Source organism: Salmo salar, chromosome ssa11 (genome assembly GCF_905237065.1).
Source record: "Salmo salar chromosome ssa11, Ssal_v3.1, whole genome shotgun sequence".
NCBI classification, from domain to species: Eukaryota; Metazoa; Chordata; class Actinopteri; order Salmoniformes; family Salmonidae; genus Salmo; species Salmo salar.
The window spans coordinates 8,449,001-8,455,000 of record NC_059452.1 but is presented as its reverse complement, the minus strand read 5'-3'; the positions used below and the strand labels follow the sequence as shown (position 1 = coordinate 8,455,000).

The following is a 6,000-nucleotide window of genomic DNA, read 5'->3' as shown; positions in this document are numbered from 1 at the left end:
ATCAGTGCAATCAAAATTCTGCCGTTTGATTGTCTCCAGATTATATCTTCAAACTAAGGGCAACCATGGCATCCCTGACAGAGCGGGAGAAGTGTCCATCCATGTATACAGTTAAGATAGTCGTTTTCATTTCAAGTTAAAGTGTACTATTACCTAGCTAGCTAAAGTTAGCTGGCTGGCTCGCTAGCTAAAGTTATGTGTATGATCTGTGTAGTTATATTATTCGTATCTCAGAGCCATTTGTATTGCTAGTTATTGCCTAATGTTAGCTAGCTAACACGGAACCTGGTTGGTTAGCTACCTGCAGATTCATGCAGGGCACTAACGTTATGAGTTGGGATTATGGTTCATGTCTAAACAAAAGACTCCACTATGCAAGTAACCATTTTAATACAAATAGAATATTCATGATGTCACTGTGACAACGGCCAATAGACGTGGCTGGTAAATTCACTCTAGCTATCTACTCTGATTTCAGAGCACTCTCTTCTGTGTGCCAGAGCCCAGAATAACTGACAAATTTACCAACGATCAACATCCATTGAATATGGCCAGTGTCAGTAAACGTTGGCCAAAAAAGCGTAATTAAATTGTTGCCAGCAGCACAGTTGCAGTCACCAATGCTCTGGATAACATAAAAACAGCCTAACCAGCTTTGCTAGGGTGAGTAAAATGGTCAGAGTGAGCTGTTCTCTCATTTGTGTCTGGAAGTAGCTAGCAAACTATCCAACATCAGCCAGTTAGCTTGGGTGCTTGACTGCTGTCGTTAGGTCAGAATGCTTGGATCAATCCTAGTCCTGGGCCAGATGTGAATCCTTAAAGAGATGGGTGGGACTAAGGCTTTATAGGGTGTGAACGATGGTGAATGGGTGTTGACAAAGAAGTGCTCTCCAGTAGGTGTGCCTAAACATTCAAGGGCCATTTTCGCAAATGTGAGAAATACATTTGCTGAAATATCTAAAATCCTGTTTTTGCTTAGTCATTATGGGGTATTGTATGTAGATTGATGAGGGATTTTTTTAAAAATACATTTTAAAATAAGCCTGTAACATAACAAAAAGTGGAAAAAGGGGTATATTCCGAATGCACTGTATGCTAGAACGGAGGTTTAAAAAACGACAGCTGCATTTGCATATTAGCCAATACATATGACATAACCTACACATACAGCATACCTTGCAATAAAATATTCTCTAAAAACTGTTGTACAATGGGCTCCGCAATAAGATAACCAGAGGAGTCCTCAAATAGCAGCTGGTCAATACCATGGTGGGCATTGCATGATGTCGGATGCATTGGAATATAAGGAATAGAGAATGATAAAGAGCCTGTAGGATTATAGAAAAAGGAGTTGAGAAAGTAATGTTTGAGTTTCAAATACTAAAATGTTCAGTATGTTTACATGCACACTAATCATTTGATATTAAACTGATTATGGCATTAGTCATGTAGACACCTTACTCTGCTTATCTTAAATCACATAAGATCATAATCGAAGTAAGCATATGCTGATTAAAACCTGTTTTTCTGAGCAATCTTTTGAATTATTAGGACATGTAAACACCTAAATCAGAGTTACAGTGCCACCCCCTTGGCATTTTTCCTATTTTGTGCCTTACAACCTGGAATTTTTGGGGGGGTTTGTATCATTTCATTTACACAACATGCCTACCAACATGCCGCCCCCCCCAAAGTCAATACTTTGTAGAGCCACCAGCTGCAAGTCTCTTGGGGTATGTCTCTATAAGCTTAGCAAATCTAGCCACTGGGATTTTTGCCCATTCTTCAAGGCAAAACTGCTCCAGCTCCTTCAAGTTGGATGGGTTCCGCTGGTGTACAGCAATCTAAGCCATACCACAGCTTCTCAATTGGATTGAGGTCTGGGCTTTGACTAGGCCATTCCAAGACATTTAAATGTTTACCCTTAAACATTTACATTTAAGTCATTTAGCAGACGCTCTTATCCAGAGCGACTTACAAAATGGTGCATTCACCTTATGATATCCAGTGGAACAACCACTTTACAATAGTGCATCTAAATCTTTTAAGGGGGGGGTTAGAAGGATTACTTTATCCTATCCTAGGTATTCCTTAAAGAGGTGGGGTTTCAGGTGTCTCCGGAAGGTGGTGATTGACTCCGCTGTCCTGGCGTCGTGAGGGAGCTTGTTCCACCATTGGGGTGCCAGAGCAGCGAACAGTTTTGACTGGGCTGAGCGGGAACTGTGCTTCCTCAGAGGTAGGGGGGCCAGCAGGCCAGTGGTAGATGAACGCAGTGCCCTTGTTTGGGTGTAGGGCCTGATCAGAGCCTGAAGGTATGGAGGTGCCGTTCCCTTCACAGCTCCGTAGGCAATCACCATGGTCTTGTAGCGGATGCGAGCTTCAACTGGAAGCCAGTGGAGAGAGCGGAGGAGCGGGGTGACGTGAGAGAACTTGGGAAGGTTGAACACCAGACGGGCTGCGGCGTTCTGGATGAGTTGCAGGGGTTTAATGGCACAGGCAGGGAGCCCAGCCAACAGCGAGTTGCAGTAATCCAGACGGGAGATGACAAGTGCCTGGATTAGGACCTGCGCCGCTTCCTGTGTGAGGCAGGGTCGTACTCTGCGAATGTTGTAGAGCATGAACCTACAGGATCGGGTCACCGCCTTGATGTTAGTGGAGAACGACAGGGTGTTGTCCAGGATCACGCCAAGGTTCTTAGCACTCTGGGAGGAGGACACAAGGGAGTTGTCAACCGTGATTGCGAGATCATGGAAGGGGCAGTCCTTCCCCGGGAGGAAGAGCAGCTCCGTCTTGCCGAGGTTCAGCTTGAGCTGGTGATCCGTCATCCACACTGATATGTCTGACAGACATGCAGAGATGCGATTCCCCGCCTGGTTATCAGAAGGGGGAAAGGAGAAGATTAATTGTGTGTCGTCTGCATAGCAATGATAGGAGAGACCATGTGAGGATATGACAGAGCCAAGTGACTTGGTGTATAGCGAGAATAGGAGAGGGCCTAGAACAGAGCCCTGGGGGACACCAGTGGTGAGAGCGCATGGTGCGGAGACAGATTCTCGCCACGCCACCTGGTAGGAGCGACCTGTCAGGTAGGACGCAATCCAAGCGTGGGCCGCGCCGGAGATGCCCAACTCGGAGAGGGTGGAGAGGAGGATCTGATGGTTCACAGTATCAAAGGCAGCAGATAGGTCTAGAAGGATGAGAGCAGAGGAGAGAGAGTTAGCTTTAGCAGTGCGGAGAGCCTCCGTGACACAGAGAAGAGCAGTCTCAGTTGAATGCCCAGTCTTGAAACCTGACTGATTAGGATCAAGAAGGTCATTCTGAGAGAGATAGCAGGAGAGCTGGCCAAGGACGGCACGTTCAAGAGTTTTGGAGAGAAAAGAAAGAAGGGATACTGGTCTGTAGTTGTTGACATCGGAGGGATCGAGTGTAGGTTTTTTCAGAAGGGGTGCAACTCTCGCTCTCTTGAAGACGGAAGGGACGTAGCCAGCGGTCAAGGATGAGTTGATGAGCGAGGTGTGGAAGGGGAGAAGGTCTCCGGAAATGGTCTGGAGAAGAGAGGAGGGGATAGGGTCAAGTGGGCAGGTTGTTGGGCGGCCGGCCGTCACAAGACGCGAGATTTCATCTGGAGAGAGAGGGGAGAAAGAGGTCAAAGCACAGGGTAGTGTAGTGTGAGCAGGACCAGTGGTGTCGTTTGACTTAGCAAACGAGGATCGGATATCGTCAACCTTCTTTTCAAAATGGTTGACGAAGTCATCCGCAGAGAGGGAGGAGGGGGGGGAGGAGGATTCAGGAGGGAGGAGAAGGTAGCAAAGAGCTTCCTAGGGTTAGAGGCAGATGCTTGGAATTTAGAGTGGTAGAAAGTGGCTTTAGCAGCAGAGACAGAAGAGGAGAATGTAGAGAGGAGTGAGTGAAAGGATGCCAGGTCCGCAGGGAGGCGAGTTTTCCTCCATTTCCGCTCGGCTGCCCGGAGCCTTGTTCTGTGAGCTCGTAGTGAGTCGTCGAGCCACGGAGCAGGAGGGGAGGACCGAGCCGGCCTGGAGGATAGGGGACAGAGAAAATCAAAGGATGCAGAGAGGAGGGTTGAGGAGGCAGAATCAGGAGATAGGTTGGAGAAGGTTTGAGCAGAGGGAAGAGATGATAGGATGGAAGAGGAGAGAGTAGCGGGAGAGAGAGAGCGAAGGTTGGGACGGCGCAATACCATCCGAGTAGGGGCAGAGTGAGAAGTGTTGGATGAGAGCAAGAGGGAAAAGGATACAAGGTAGTGGTCGGAGATTTGGAGGGGAGTTGCAATGAGATTAGTGGAAGAACAGCATCTAGTAAAGATGAGGTCAATCGTATTGCCTGCCTTGTGAGTAGGGGGGGAAGGTGAGAGGGTGAGGTCAAAAGAGGAGAGGAGTGGAAAGAAGGAGGCAGAGAGGAATGAGTCAAAGGTAGACGTGGGGAGGTTAAAGTCACCCAGAACTGTGAGAGGTGAGCCATCCTCAGGAAAGGAACTTATCAAGGCGTCAAGCTCATTGATGAACTCTCCAAGGGAACCTGGAGGGCGATAAATGATAAGGATGTTAAGCTTGAAAGGGCTGGTAACTGTGACAGCATGGAATTCAAATGAGGAGATAGACAGATGGGTCAGGGGAGAAAGAGAGAATGTCCACTTGGGAGAGATGAGGATTCCAGTGCCACCACCCCGCTGGCTCGATGCTCTAGGGGTATGCAAGAAAACGTGGGCAGACGAAGAGAGAGCAGTAGGAGTAGCAGTGTTATCTGTGGTAATCCATGTTTCCGTCAGCGCCAGGAAGTCTAGGGACTGGAGGGTAGCATAGGCTGAGATGAACTCAGCCTTGTTGGCTGCAGACCGGCAGTTCCAGAGGCTGCCGGAGACCTGGAACTCCACGTGGGTCGTGCGCGCTGGGACCACCAGGTTAGAGTGGCAGCGGCCACGCGGTGTGAAGCGTTTGTATGGCCTGTGCAGAGAGGAGAGAACAGGGATAGACAGACACATAGTTGACAAGCTACAGAAGTGTTGTTTCTTGTATTATTGTCTCCTGTGTCTTTAGAGAACTGTTTCACTTTGATATCCTTTTTCTTCTGTCCTGATTTTCTCTTTCTTTTCTTCTGTTAACTAGATATTCTTTGTTGTTCTTCGTTAGCTAGCTAGCTTCTTCCAAAAGAGTCCCTAGCAACTGCTTAGCAACTGGTAAACAATTCAGCTTGCTAAGATAACTACAATTTTATGAAAAATAGTTATTTTTCAAAAGCCTATCTTCTTTGTTTGTTGCTTGTTTTTTCTCCTATTCAGTCTTGCAGTTTTCTTTTGCTTTTTTCCGATGTACTTCACTCTAAAAACCATGTAAAATTTCAATATTTGTAGGAGCTCATTTTTCAGCTGCTGCTGCTCAAATTGGAGTTCCGGAACTTTTTAACTTTTTAAACCACTCGTGTGTTGCTTTAGAAGGATTCTTAGGGTCATTGTCCTGCTGGAAGGTGAACCTCCGTCCTCAGTCTCAAATCTCTGGAAGACAGAAACAGGTTTCCCTGAAGAATTTCACTGTATTTAGCGCCATCAATCATTCCTTCAATTCTGACCAGTTTCCCAGTCCCTGCCGATGAAAAACATCCCACAGCACGATGCTGCCACCACCATGCTTCACTGTGGGGATGGGTGATGAGAGGTGTTGGGTTTGTGCCAGACATAGCGTTTTCCTTGATGGCCAAAAAGCTCAATTTTAATCTCATCTAACCAGAGTACCTTCTTCCATATGTTTGGGGAGTCTCCCACATGCCTTTTGGCGAACACCAAATGTGTTTGCTTATTTTTTTCTTTAAGCAATGGCTTTTTTTGGCCACTCTTCCATAAAGCCCAGCTCTTTGGAATGTACGGCTTAAAGTGGTCCTATGGACATACTCCAATCTCTGCTGTGGAGCTTAGCAGCTCCTTCAGGGTTATCTTTGGTCTCTTTGTTGCCTCTCTGATTAATGTCCTTCCTGCCTGGTCCGTGAGTT

At 46.9% G+C, this 6,000-nt stretch overlaps 1 protein-coding gene across 2 annotated transcripts in view; it reads right to left on the bottom strand.

Annotated features, from left to right (window-relative positions):
* The window catches only part of LOC106561929 (CD151 antigen), a 63,771-nt gene that overhangs the window by 31,745 nt on the left and 26,026 nt on the right, over positions 1-6,000 (bottom strand). The window lies entirely within an intron of this gene.